This window comes from Ambystoma mexicanum, chromosome 2p (assembly GCF_040938575.1).
Source record: "Ambystoma mexicanum isolate Mex_15411 chromosome 2p, UKY_AmexF1_1, whole genome shotgun sequence".
Taxonomy (NCBI): domain Eukaryota; kingdom Metazoa; phylum Chordata; class Amphibia; order Caudata; family Ambystomatidae; genus Ambystoma; species Ambystoma mexicanum.
Genome location: NC_090923.1, coordinates 930,807,371 through 930,820,683, shown reverse-complemented (window position 1 = coordinate 930,820,683; position 13,313 = coordinate 930,807,371). Strand labels below are relative to the sequence as shown.

General features: G+C 45.6%; 1 protein-coding gene across 3 annotated transcripts in view; it reads right to left on the bottom strand.

Annotated features, from left to right (window-relative positions):
• The window catches only part of MARK4 (microtubule affinity regulating kinase 4), a 612,664-nt gene that overhangs the window by 238,080 nt on the left and 361,271 nt on the right, over positions 1 to 13,313 (bottom strand). The window contains exon 1 of one of the 3 annotated variants that reach the window (XM_069644671.1): positions 12,496 to 12,576. The exons of the other annotated variants lie outside the window; for them this stretch is intronic. The gene's annotated coding sequence lies outside the window, so the exon portion shown is untranslated. Of the gene's footprint in view, positions 1 to 12,495; positions 12,577 to 13,313 lie in introns of those variants that run through there. 3 annotated transcript variants of the gene reach the window in all.

Here is a 13,313-nt window from a genome sequence, read left to right as displayed (position 1 = left end):
CCCCAGTATCTCTACAGCCTTCAAGACAGTAGACCATCAAGACCTCATCGATGTAGCACAAGTGCAAGGAAATCCGAGCACATTCTATACTGGTTCACCTACCTTGAAGAGCATGATCAGTTTGTCCAGATGGACGCTTTCAGATCACCACTTCTCCCAGTCACTGGTATTCTAGAGGTACCCACCCCATCACCAATAACCTTCAGACTCCACATGTGGCTGACAGGGGTGGTGTTCCCAGGGCTCCATCGCAGACATCCACCAGTATACAAACACCACAAGTTAATCTGTAACTATGCAGCACCCTAAGTCCTGCCTCACCCCGATCCACACACTGATGTCCAGTGCCATTTCAAAATGAAAAACAACGAGATGGAATTCCTGGTTTTTAAAAGTAAGGTACAGCCCAGCACCTAGACCAGTCGGTCTGCCATGAGCCACAAGTGTTTCATCCCACAGCTTACACCCTGCATCAAGCATCTGGGATTCAACAGACAGCCAGCTCGTTCAAACCGCAATGAAAACTCATACAGAAAAGAACCATCACATGGTACCAACAAGCCCTTCCTACTGGACAGCAGCTTCAGATCCACTAAACGGGGCCTCGTCCTATCTCCTTAACATAGGAAACAACCTGCACACCAGTGTGGGCTACACTGACCCACTGAACAGAATTTCATCAAAGCCAAGCTGCATTTACGCAGAAACAGCTAAATGGGTGTGCTGGCTCCTGTGAGCACCATGTCCTTAAAACTGCGTTTTGCAGCAACAAAAAGATGCCTGCGCTGTCTTGCCAAGCATACATTGGGTAGGATGAAACAAGGGGACACACTGAGGGAGCGTGCCAGTGTGTTATATACCGATGGAATAAAGTGAAAAAGGCAGCACTGCTTTGCTGACGGCCCAAAATCCCCATTAAAAAGTAAACCTTTTCACCATTAAAAAAATGCAGCTCGGGCACTATTTCCATCTGTTTTTCTTTAAACCACTGATTAATAAGGCCCTGCCATGCCCAGTATATTTCATTGTGCTTCAGCAAAAACAGGCATGATTTCTGAAGGTCCTGTCAAATCAAATCAACTGAGGAAAATCAACAAAGCTTCACTTTGCCCGCAATGTGTTCATTTTCTTTACAATGTATCAATGCTCAGTAGTTCAAAGAAACTCCAGCTATCTGAGCCATGTCAATTTCAATACATCTGTGCTTCAAACAAAACTCCTGCATACAAGGAAACAACTATAGCTGCAAGACAGTGTTTGAATCCAGAGGGAGATGCAAAACCGAATTTACAAAAAAGAAATGCCAGCTTCTCACCACACATGTAAAAGGGGCTTTGCAGACTCAAGGAGAGAAAGGCCTGTTTTAAAAGTAAACTGATGAATGAAAGCCTGTCATTATCTGTGAAGAGGTTTGTTGCTGGGGGAAATACACACATGGATTATTTTATTCAACTGGGTTATTTTATTCAACCGGCTTGTTTAATTTAGGACCAAAATATAAAGGAGAACAAGGAAGAGTCAACAGCTACCCCTGTTCAAAAGTGCAAAACAGGGTAGGCCTGATGTAAGAAAGTAAAACTGTTCAAGTATATTGGCTGGATTTTGCAAGTTCCAAAAGAAAATAGGTTTCTGCTGGGGGGCGGGGTGGTGCTACCAAACAGGAGGGCCTCTCTCGGCCGATACTAACACCCCAGTGATAATTATTAGGTTGGACATAATCTAGTCTAGGCAGAACCCACTGACAATGGGATTTCAAGGACAAGGAAGTGTGAAGTGGAGGGGGTGGCAATAAACATTCAATCCAGATGGGGAAACCCCCACCTTGCTCTGGAGGAAATGATAGTTGGTGGCAGCTGAAGAAAGAAAAAAATGGTTCAGTGACAGAAAAGGACGGCCATTTGCTTCCAAAGACTATTTAAGAATAAAAATGTAAAGACTTTTCTCTCTGCAGCAATACTTCGTAAAAATGTAAAAATGTTGCAGTTTAAAAGTGATTTTTTTGGGGCTTTCATTTAAGATATGGTAGAATTCACTGACCATTTGGAAATGGAAATAGCAAAGAATCAGGGATTACAAGGAAAGTATCCATGTTGCCAATGCACATTTTTATACTTGCATCCCTTATGTTAATCCACACATGTGTATAAAGTTTTGGAATTTTAGGCCGAAGCGTTCATATTCAAAATTACCAAAAAGTCTTAGAACGGCAAAACAATGTCTCACGGATTGCAGAGTTGGAGTATTATGCTCTACATAAAATAGGTAACCTATGTATATAATTTGCTAAGAGATTACAACTGTATAAATGTACAGTTTGTGGCAAAATCGGATTTTGGCTAAAATAACTATGGGAGGTTTTTGAACATTGTAAACTCGCACCATAAATCTGCCCTCCTGCTTTGAAATTCAACCAGTTGAGAGAGAGGCGGAGACTAGCACCCCTGGCCAAGCCTGTTAGGGAGAATTCTCTCTTTAGGCTGAATTTCCTAACCTAGTGAGTCCCCCAGCAGCTTTGCTGGATTTCTGGAGTTTGTTTTTTTCTCCTGCCAAGAGTGAGACTCTTTTTTCCCCACTCTTGGACATGATTTATGGTGTTCCTTTGACTGTTAATGTGTTTTATGGGCTATGGGGTCCTTTACTCCATAGGGTCTCGTGTTTTTACTATGTGTGTTACACAGCACCCTCCGTGCAGTAACACAGGGGTGTCATAGTGACATCCCACCATAGACTCCATTCTGTCTCCCAGGGCATGTAAAGTCACCATTGGCTTTACTAGTCCCAAATTATTAACAGAAACCGGTACAAACCATCATATTGTGGACGTACTGGTCGGGGCAATTCGATTGCCCCGGGGTCTGTTAGTCGAGGGGGCACGTCTCTGTCCCCCCTGATCGAGTTTTGGCTGGTGGCAGTGGATACTACTTTTTATATTCGACCGCGAATATATCCCTATGGGATTTTCCCATTGTTCGAGGCTACCAACTTTAATTATTTAATTCTCATAGCCTCGAACATACCGACGGTTTAGTTATTTAATATTAATTCGCCGGTTGGAATTTTTTGCCAGGACTCAATTCTAAAATGGTGTTTGTGTTCTCTTCTGTGACTCCAGCCCACGTTGAGGCCTTTGTTCCACTTTTTGGTGGGCTTCTCCACAGAAGCCTCCAAAAGTGGTGCCACTTTGTCTGGGTACCACATGGGGTGTGGGAGGGGGTTTAGGTACCCTGGACTGAGTTACCTTGGTAACTCAAGTCGCACTCTTGTGTGATTGGCATGTTTGATTGACAGCTAGGCTGAGTGAATGGGGGTGTGCTGCATAAAAGCAGGGCTTTGGGGACTGGAACTTCAGAAGTCGCCACAGGACCGGAGAATCCGACGAGGGAGAAGCTGAGCCGACCTACCACGACGACACCACCGGTGGAGCCCTGCGGAACCGACTCACCACTTCGACGACAGAGAAGATCTCCCGGCTGGAGAGGCTTCTTCCCCCGACTGGTGGGCACAACCAGTTTACCTTCTTCGCTTCGCACCCCAGACCGGCTTGTGGTCCAATTGCCCACGCCAAGCACCCCGGCAACCGGATAGCCACTTACCACTGGACCGGGAATAAAAGGACCGCTCCTTTTACCTGAACTCCGCGGCTGGTTTCTTCCCTGGCAGTACAACGGACTCCTGTCTTCCTCCCCGACGAGATCATCTCTTCCCCCGGACGAAGCACCGACTTGCATCCACTGCCAGGAACAACTGCCCCCGCTGGAGTATTCTCACCACTTTAAGGTACCGTGTCCGCCAGGCCTCCCTTTCTAAAGATTGCTACAAGGTAATAATAACCCCTTAACCTTCTGGACTGGGCTGGCCGCCTTGACCTTCTAACTGGTCCCTTTCTTTTGGTCCAACTCTTTTTTTGAACTGTTACAAGACTCTGTGCACTGCAACCGTGTGACCTTGCACACATTTCGTTTTGATCCCCTTAAAGTGGATTTGGCCTACTGACTCTAAACTCACGGTGTTACTTTGCCCTCCTCTCTTGTTGTGTTCGTGAAAAAGTGTTGGGATCTGTTTCAATTTATTCTCTGCTTTTCTCTCCCTTTTAAAACAAATTATTAGAGTGCCATCTACATTAAGCGCTCACCGCTGTCTGAAAATAAGTGGGGCTTTACTTAAGACTAGTCTAATATTCTTCTAAGGGAGTGTATATCTTTTAGTGACCGTGTTTTTGAATTGCTTACTATTAGTGCCTGTGTGCTTTTCTAGATGTGGTTTTAAATAAATAATTATATCTTTTACACCAAGCCCTGGTCAGTGTTTACTTGTTCTACTGTGTTCTTTTGACCTATTGTGAATACTCTGTATACTGCCTAACTCTTCTTGAGGGAAGTCTGACTGCTCAGCCACAGCTACCAAGTGAATCTGTGTGGTACAGACTGCTACCAAGTGGGTTTACTGCCAAACACATGTAGTCCTAAATCTTTTGCAGTGGTCCCAGAGGGTCCTGCACAGGTTTCTGCCTAACAAAGCCCGTCAGAGGTGTGCTTATAGCTAAGCCTGCCCAGCCATATACTTTGATGATGTCACTAGGCATTAAAAATAAGAGTCCCTGACAAGACTCTAGATAGACAATCTTCCTGATTTTCCTGCGCTGGCGTTCCGGTCTCATTCATCCTGCTGAATCCAGATTCAAACTACAAGGCCCAAGTATTGCTGACCCTACTCCAGGGCCCACTGCAAAACCCAGCAAGGCCATTGATCCAGAATCAACCCACTAATCTCCCATTAAAAAGGGGAAAGCTGTGGTACCTGCATCCTTAACCAGCCTGGCTTGCTTGCCCACTAACTGCATCCAGAGGTACCTGTGCCATCCAGTGACCAGAATTACCACCTGGTGACCCGACCTGCCCAGCTGTCCTTTGCCAGGCATGCTGCCATGTAGTGACCAGAACCATTGACGGTCCAAACATCCCAAACTAAAAGAGGAGTGTAAGTATAATCTCTACCTTGTCTTGTATTTGTCCTAATGCCACTCTCTAAGCCATCCTTATCCTGGTAACTTGTTAAAACTGTCAGAATTCTCTGTGTTCTAGCCTTGATCTCCAAGCGTTAGCGCCTTGCATAGAGCATAAATCATTAGCGATATTGTGTTTAAATAAATTAATTTTCCCTAAAGAAAAGGGGTATACTGCGTGAAGGGTTACAACTACAGCGTAACTTATATTCACAGGTGGCGTTCCTCTTTTCTTAGCCATTAAAATCTAGTTTAAGTAAACCTTGCCTTTCACTTTTAAAAACCGATCTCTTTTTCACTGCTATATTTCCCTAAAATTGAACCTCGCTCTACCTTCCAAATCTCTCTCAATTCACCTATTTTCACCTCTATGTTGTACCTGTGATATACATCTATCCCCCAGCCCAAAAACCGCACTCCAAATCAGTATTTCACCCGTTTTGGGTGAATTTACACAGAATTGAAAGGAAATGCAACTTTTACACGTGTCATTTTGCTGCAAAAGGTTTTAAACTTTCCACTCAGTTTTGAATTATATGCTCTTGGTAATCCGTTGCTTGTGATTGTTAGGGTCTATGCATTGTTACTTTAGTGAGAAATTGCATTTACCCAAAGTTTTAACCGCACATTAATTATTTGTCCATTTCAGAGTGTCATTTCATAACATTGCAAGGGGTTTAAAATTCGAGGGAAGGTCGGTTTTGTATTCGGTTTTCTGCATCTTATTCCCGATTACCTGCTGTGTCTTTCCATCCATTCAGAATTGATTATTTGTGGGTTGAGGGAACATTTCAGGGGGAAAGCCTAACTTGGGTGCTCTCTTTCCTAAATCAAAAAGTACTCCTATTCCCTGGTGTTTTTAATATGTTCCATTAGAAGGTTAAACCAAGTGTATTGCATACATCCTCGTTGTATTATCACCCCATTGGTGATTGCTGCCCCATATTAAAAATTGTATGATTTCTTTTGAATTTTAAAATAAATAAATATTGCATTTTACCAACCAGCCTGTTTCAAGGTCCATAGTGACCCAGGGTATTTGAAAAGGGGGTGTAATACGAGTTGTGTACCATCTCAAATTGAATCTGTATAAAATAAAGAGAAAAGCATCTCAGTTGTGCGCTACATACTAGGCCGAGACCAAGATGTGAGACGCCCGATTGAAATCCTTAACACCAGCCTAGCATCTATGACCCCACATTGCGGTGCCTGCCTCAAGGTATCCGCGAATACAGTTCAACACGCAGTCATTGACTTCACTGGCTGCCCATTTATGCATGCATAACGTTCAAAGCCAGTTGAATCATATACTGAGCTATCACCATGCATGCATGCTCCCTCCCACCCACTCCCCGGCAGAGAAAGTCAGCATCGCTGATGGTCACCACATCAAGCGCAGTCAGCGCATTAACAAAAATCACGAACTGGCCAGAGTGCAACAGAATTGCAAAAAGAGAAAGAAACAAGAAAGGAGCTGTTAGTCTATTCAACCAGACTGAAGCAACTCTGCATCAGCATCAGTGCTATGCCCCACTTTACTGCAATTCAGAAAATAAATAAAGATACCAAGAACACTCCCCCCCACCCTCCTTCAAGGATCACCTTGACATTCCATAAGATGCACACCTGAACCACATGGCCCAGTATCCCCCCTGATGGCCACCCTTTGCAGCCCACCCACCCCACTTATTAGTACTGTTACATTTTCCCACTGACTGTAAATATTAAATGCTCCCTTGCTACCCTACATTTTATAAAAAGTAAATTAATGTCCATATATGTAAGGCGGATAAAATTAAAGCAATTAAATCGGGTGGTGATAAATCCTGCTGTTCCAGTGCTTAGAAGTGGAAGGAATCTAGCATGGACGCTATGCAGGTGAACAAATGATGTGTATTATTATGCCGCTAACCTCTACAGATGCGCACTGTGCTCCTAAAGCTACATTTGCACTCAATAAATAACCAAAATGAACACATTGTCTGTCTGGAAACACCTGACTGAGTAGCCATTTAAATATATGGCATAATTAAGGGTTACAAAGTTGCAGAAAGATGGTAAAACAAGTTTTAAATAGCAAAGATATAAACATTTATCTTTTGGTTTTATCGTCATAAGTTTGAATGACCCGGAAAATCGGCCAATCAAGATCCAGACTCAGTTACGTGATGCAGCCAATCTCTTTGGAAGAAACAAACATGTGCATCAGGTACAGCCAGGCAGGTCCCTCCAGCTCTCTGGTAGACGATCTCTAGCGAGTCTTCCATTCCGCATACACGTGCACCAGTTCTTGCTCAGGCCGGCCACCATACTCTTGTCCTGGTAAGGGGCTTCCAGGAAGGTTTGTGGCTCTGGCCCCATCCCTTACTTCCCAGATCTGTCCCTTTCACAAGTTAGACATTTCCGTCAGCTATGTAGCACCTGGTTACAACCTAGACAAGCCTAGCAACAAGACCAACCAGGAGCTACTTTTATTCTCCAGGTAAACTGGTGTCATACACTCACACCTACGTGACATTAACTTTATTTGGGAATGGTTATAATGAAGCATTGGGGCACCTTTAGAAGATAAAGGGCATAATGGGTCATGTACAACACCAACAGCAAGTGATGGTGTGCACTCGTGTGGAATGAGATTTGTGGCACTCTGATTAGCCGCTATTCGTACTCCAGAGGGAGCCCCTGCTAATTCGGTATTCAGGATACTCGTGTGCTGCTTTAACTCCTTGCTCATCAAATTCCTCTTACGAGCCCTGCCCGAAACCCTTCTGTCCCATGAACCGCCTCCTGCCACTTTTGTTATGCTACCATACCCTCCTCCTACAGCCCTACAGTGTATCGGCCAATTTTACTCCCTAAAAATAGGCAAATACTCTCAAAAAATACAAATAGGGAGTAAAATGACTCCCAATAAAACATGGGAAATGGACACATAAGAGCTTTCACCCAAACGCTTACATGGATGTGGTTGGACCAGTAGTGCATGTAGTACCACAGGAAGAAACGACTCATTATGGAAGAGGTCAAATATATATTTTAATGTGTATGAATAACTTGGTACAAAGATGTATTTCTCACAAAAACATTTCTGTTTTCCAGTTGGACATAGGTTTACGCATTTATGAAATACTCCCATTGGGAACGGGGCTCATGTTTTTACTCCATAAAAAATAATTTTACTCCCAAATTTCTAAAGTAGGCAGTACAACACTACCACTTCAAAATCTTATCTGGAGCACTTCCCTCCTTCCCAAATTAACTCCCTTGGATGTGTTATACAGTAGAAGCTTGTTTTACACATCTAAAATTCTGCGTAGAGATAGGTATATTAGAATCTCTGGTGCCAATTTAATATTAGTAAATTAAGATATTGGAAAGATTTTGCTGCAGCCAAGAAATTCCCTTTGTGACTCAAATTCTCTAACATTTAAAGCACAATTCATACTTTGAGTTTAAACAAGGTTGAGCTTCACAACGTGTTTCACACTAAAGCTATATTAGTGGCATTCACTAATAGCCCAACGGACTAATGTATCCCTTGCAGAGAATCAAGGTTTGGGGATTATGCATGGGGTCTGTATGTGTGAGTAGGTGTGTGGCCAGAAGATCACATATTCTGATCCTGTTGGTCTAATCTGCCTCTCATCCATCCAAAGGCGATAAAAGGAGTACCACTGAGTTGGGTAACAGCACTGGTTACCAGCTTCAAAAGACCACTTGTATTGTGAAGTGTGCAATAGACATTAGTAGTTACTACTGTCATTATCCATTAAATTTGCAGACATTGTTGCTGGCCCAACAGCCGAACTCTGTATGGCTTATATTACAATCATATTTAGTGGGACTGACTAGATAGACATCCCGCCATCACACAAGTCAATGTCTAATATGGAGGACCCGACTGAGCAGCAACTAGTGATAGATTCCACACAAGAGCACAGGCACATAAAATACCTGATCTTCACGAAGAATAATAAATGCCATTTCTGGTTACCCACCACATAACCTAATACAGTCTGAACATGTGGCAACTATGTCCATTAAACGCCACACTGTGGGGAATCCTTCTCAAAATACAGGCAAGCCCACAATCCTAGAGAACGGTTATCATGGATCACGACTAAGGAAAAATACTGGTATGAAAGCTTGGCTGAGTCACATGAAAATCTGAAATAACTTGGTAGCAACACTGGAGTCCAGATAACCCTATCTCTATAAATAATTGATGAAGGCTTGTCAACAGCGAGATCGTAATCGCACTAAACTATTCTTCATCCTGCAATAGCAACTATGAAGACACATTTCCAAGCTAATTATGTGAAGTCAGATCTGTGCATACATAATTATTAGCGCACACAGCTCCAGTCTGGATCTGGGAGGTCTCACTCCGTCTCTGTTATTAGGGTATTTATGGAGTGCAACACGGTCTTTGGGAATAAACAGAGCACTTTACAAACTTAAGCGGAAAACACTGTGAAGGCAGCAGAGAAAAAGGAAGCAGGGCGCCAACAAGGGGGGTCCCCTCCCCCCCCCCCATCAGCTAGGAATCTACAAACCAGGGGAGGAAACCATAGGGATCAGGTCACCTGCTCTCAAGTAGGGTGGGGGAGTTGAGGGTGTGTGGACCTAGGTGTTAGGGTCTTGAGCTCCGCTTTGAAACGTAAAAGCAAGGCTGCGAGACTGATGTCGAGAGGGAGGAGGTTCCAGAGTCTTGGGACGTAGCCCGAGAAGGCCTGTACTGGTTTTTTCCTTCCTACACCAGCAGAGTTCAAGTTTGCACATGTTCTTACGGTTGGTGGATCGTAGGGCCCTAGAGATGCTGGGTTTCTCAGTAAGGTAACTTGGAGACTTCAGAGAGAAAGCCTTGTAGATGATGCAGCAGGATTTAGAGCCGATGGATGTATGCAGTGGGAAACAGCGAGTTTGATGAGCGTCGTGATGGTCAAATTTGCGATGTCCACTGATTAAGTTGTGCTGCAGCATGCAGGACACATCACAGGGGTGCCAAGGTAGTTGCCAGAAGGCCTTCCAAAAAGGCATTGCCACCATCCGGGTGGTAGAGGACTAACACTTAACAGTGGATCTGAACTTGCTTTCTTGGATAAAGGGCTTGATTCTTTGCAGGAGAAAGTCGATACAAAGTCATTTGTGCCTTCATTGCTATGTGCTGCTTGGGTGGGAGGTGTCCATCGATGGCAAACCCAAGGGACTTGGCGCAGGTGGCCAGCTGGGGTGTGATGACCTCGAGGTTCATAGCAGAGAGCCAGGTACGGATGTCCGAGTGTTCAGATTGCGATGGTCAGCAGTAGGAATTCAGTCTTGGAGGGGTCGAGTTCAGGTAAGCAGGCACTGGGCATCTATGAGTGTCTCTCTCCCCTCTCCCATACGCGTGTGTCACTGTGTTTGCGTCTCTCCTGCTCTATGATAACCAACTTGGCAAATGCACACAAAAAATAGTCACCAACAAAAGGGGCAGTTGGAGTGGCCATGCATCACATTCGCCACAGGTTTCTGCTAGCTCCCTCCCGAGCATTGGAGGGCCTGCAGTGGTCGTTCTCTGCTTCCATTGCTCCTACAGTGCCCAGAGCGGCCAAAGTCATCACACAATGCTCTCTATGCTACGCCACTTCACTTGATGGACGTAGCAGGGAAAGGCAATCACGTGACTTCTGCACCTGCTGTCTCGGTGTCGCTTCCATGTTGCATTCTTGACATCGCAGCAGCATAATCACATGATTAGTGGAGCACAACTCTGGTGCACAGCCTACACAATTATCAGGTTTTCAGGCAAAGAATGTACGATATCCCATTTTTATGCGTTGAAAGCACATTTATTTCATGCATATTCATGATGGATTTCCTGAAAACCTGCCCTGATTGGGGCTCTGGAGGATTGATCTGTGCATCTCAGGGCCACAGGAAATGAAGTGTGCTCTCCCTCCCACTGCTTCTGGAGAGAGAGAGGGGACGGGGGGAGGTCACTGCACCGGTGCTCTCCTGCTGCCCCTGAGGATTTCAGAAGATTATGCAGCCAAAGCAAGTGAGCCCAAGCCCAGTCTAACCTGGGTATGTGTAGTATCACCAGGCAGGGGACACATGTTCAGTTTGCCCTAGCATTCTCCTCCTGATACAGGTGCTTGGAGGTGAGTTTGCCAACTGTTCCCACAATGTGCAGCTCTTGTACCACGCAGGGAAAAACCAGAAGTGGCCTGCAGTGCAATGCAATGCATTGGGTTGGTTTGTGTAGCCTAGGACATTTTGGGGGCTTCTTGCCGAAAACTGTCAAAACCCCACTTAGCACAGCAGTTGGCATTAGAACCATGCTGGATGCGACTACAGGTTATCTTCCCCATTTATACTCGCATACACATGTGGCCGGGAGGGTCATTGGTCTAAGGTATCATAATGAGACCAATATTAAGCAACACATTTTGTGGGGACCTCCGAGCGGCGCGCCCAGACTCTTGACAGGGGTAGCCCAAGTGGGGCACTGACTTCTGCAGGGATGTCATGAAGTACGACCAAGCACACAGACATAATGACCTTAGTTTATGGGGTGTCCAATCAGATTCCAGGGGTAGCAAGTGCCACTCCTACACATACACACACACACACACACACACACACACACTGAACCTCCGTCAGCGACGGATGTAGAGTGAAGGTCTAAATCGTTATATGGGTGGCACGGTTCAATGCGGAAATGGCGTGGAAAGCTTGTGCCGCGGCTACTAGATCTGTGGTTGGCAAGGAAGCGTGCGCTGCTGGTGCTTGCCTGATGAACTGTCGAATCGCATACGCCTGTGCCGCTGCGTCTCTATAAAGGCTTGGATTGCATCGTAGATCAATGCCCTACAGGTCATGGACGAGGTTAGTGGCAGACAGATTTTGGCCAAGTGTGGGACACATCATATACGTAGTGGCCAGTTGGTAGTGTTGGTCATATTTGAAAAAAACACCAGATACTACTCAGTTTATCGTAAAGAAAATATGCCTTGTAATTCGTGAACGTGGGCCACTTTTTGTTCCCAGTGCAACCCGGTCTCAGAGTCGGCCTGAGGCATAACATTGTCTGAGGCACCAATGAAAAAGTGGCCCAAAGTTGCAAATGTAAATTCTATTTTTTTGTGAGAGGCTGTTTGAGTAGTAGGGGGGACATTTTTTTAATTAAATGTAATGCAAATGATGCATTTTAAAGAATATGAATTTAGTAACACTGGTCAAAACTACTAGCCGCATGGTGAAGGAACTCATCGAACCGACACATATTGGCCAAAAAAGTGACCCACTTTGACCAAAATACTGACCCACACTAGCATTTTGCGTTGTTTTGGTTCGGGCATTGGCCTGTTGCCCTATAGGCCAGTCCGAGCCTGCCTGGTCGCCATACATATACGTGCGTGCAGTGTGTTTGCTGGTGCTGTGAGTGCTCTGTGACGCAAAGTAAGCTTGCACATGCGAGTGGGTGATGGAGAACTGTGCTATAGTCTTACCCGTGCCGTGCATGTTTCGGCGTGTGATGGCTGAGAACTGTGCTCACTCCATGCAGCCAGTGTGCTTTGAAGCCTCCCTGCCGTTTCTCGCAGTCGTTTACTGCTGCTGCCTCCGTCACCAACTGAAAAGGAGGTGGAACCACAATTCCCAGTCCCGCCTTCGCAGAGTAGGTTTGATACATTTTGACTACTTGAGGCCGTGGCTCTTAATCATCTCTCGTTGTCCTGGAAACCATCCAGTGGAGGAGGCCATTACCGTGGCAACTGAGGGGCAGCCGCAGGCAGGGGATCTTTGTACCGGTCTCGTGTGCCCTGTCTGGGGATTTGGGTCCGGGGATGGGCTTGGAGCCCCAGTGGGATGTCAAAGGACCCCCGCTTTGCGCCAGTAGGGTTGTCAAGGGAAACTTCTGCCCGACAATTAAAGTTTTATTTTGGGCCATCAGGAGATGCCAAAAACTGGTTAGGGCCCCGTGGTATGCAAGCCCCAATCAGCAACCACGGCAATGAGTATTCAGCGAGTACCCGTTCCCAAGCCTACACCACTTAGGATAAATTATCGCCAACTAGGCCCGGGCCGCTCCTGGTAACCGCAATGCGTTTCTCTGCGCGACGCTCGCACCAGACTCTCACGTCACGGGGTGCAACGGCGTTTACCCGGCTCCCCTCGTTGCCCTCCTGCCCGCTCCCACCCACACACAACCTCTCACTCGGCCCGCTGCCAAGGTCAGAGCGTGAGTCACCCCGCTTGCGTGCTCGACATGGAGTAGGAAGATTCTCTTCCGTTTAGTTGTAGTGCAGAAAGGAGCCGCACAAGTAGT